General features: G+C 29.4%; 1 protein-coding gene across 1 annotated transcript in view; it reads right to left on the reverse strand.

The window, feature by feature from the left end:
• The window catches only part of LOC111688163 (sine oculis-binding protein homolog A), a 20,265-nt gene that overhangs the window by 2,977 nt on the left and 15,712 nt on the right, over positions 1 to 1,576 (reverse strand). The window lies entirely within an intron of this gene.

Below are 1,576 nucleotides of genomic sequence, written 5' to 3' on the forward strand. Positions count from 1 at the left end.
AGTTCAGTTCTAGTTCAGTTCTAGTTCAGTTCTAGTTCAGTTCTAGTTTAGTTCTAGTTCTCTTCTAGTTCTGTTCTAGTTCTGTTCTAGTTCTGTTCTAGTTCTGTTCTAGTTCTGTTCTAGTTCTGTTCTAGTTCAGTTCTAGTTCAGTTCTTGTTTAATTCTAGTTCATTTCTAGTTTAGTTCTAGTTAAGTTCTAGTTCACTTGTAGTTCAATTCTAGTTCAGATCTAGTTCAGATCTAGTTCAGTTCTAGTTTAGTTGTAGTTCAGTTCTAGTTCAGTTGTAGTAGCCACTGGGTACTAATTGCTTCATCTTATATATTTTTTAAAATGATGAATTTCCACAAAATATTCCAAAAAAGTAAACAAAACTTTCTTTACATAAATAAAGTAACAACAAGTAAATAATATGAAGAAACCATAAGATGGATCAAAGGAAAAAATCGGATAAATTTATTTACAACAAAAAATACTATAATAACTCACATGGAAATTCTATAGTTATGCCATACATCCATAAAAGGAAACTTATTCAGACACAGCATCCCATAATAATCATAATAAGTGCGGGTAAAGGGCGAAAATAAAGCAAAACATTTGCAACAAAATAATTATTTTTTGAAAATTTTAGCTTAACATGAATATACAGAAGATAAGATTTCTAGGAGTATCTAGAGGTATAGGAAGGAGTATGAGTATGATGTATCATAAAATAGATGTTAGAATGTATGACCGACATGTCGATAAGTTAACAAATATCTACTATGCAAATACAAATATGTTTTGCAATGGAAACTAAATACTATGTTTATATGAAGTTGAATGTATAGAATAATTTTCTACACTTACAGAAATTATAAATTTATATTTAAGAAAAAGTTTGTCAGAATTTTCCCAGCTTTAGAATAATCCTGTTTCATATATGCTTTCAATAATATATAAAGATAAAATGAATTGGGCTTATGCTTAGGAGATAGAACTGAACTAGAAGTAAAAAAGAACTGATCTAGAACTGAAGAAAAAATGAACTAGAACTGAAACACCAAAATACTTATAGCCTTTTCATCTAAACACTTTCTTGAAAATTATTTTCATAGCCTGGAATATAGACTAGACTATCTACAAGACTATAGACTAGACTTAAGACTAGACCATAGACAAGACTATAGATAAGACTTAAGACTAGACTATAGACAAGACTATAGACGAAACTATACACAATACTATAGACTAGACTAAAGACTGGAGTATAGACTAGACTATGAACTAACCCATAGACTAGACTATAGACCAGACTATATGCTAGACTATAGACTAGACAATAGACTATATACTTGACTACAGAATAGACTATAGACTAGACTAAAGACTAGACAATAAATTATACAATATACTAGACTATAGACAAGATTATATACTAGATTACAAATTACACTATAGACAAGACTATAGACATGACTATAGACTAGATTATATACTAGACTATGGACTAGACTTTAGTCTAGACTATAGCCTAACCTATAGACTTGACTATAGACTAGACTATAGACTAGACTATAGACTAGACTATAGACT

This window comes from Lucilia cuprina, chromosome 6 (genome assembly GCF_022045245.1).
Source record: "Lucilia cuprina isolate Lc7/37 chromosome 6, ASM2204524v1, whole genome shotgun sequence".
Taxonomy (NCBI): Eukaryota; Metazoa; Arthropoda; class Insecta; order Diptera; family Calliphoridae; genus Lucilia; species Lucilia cuprina.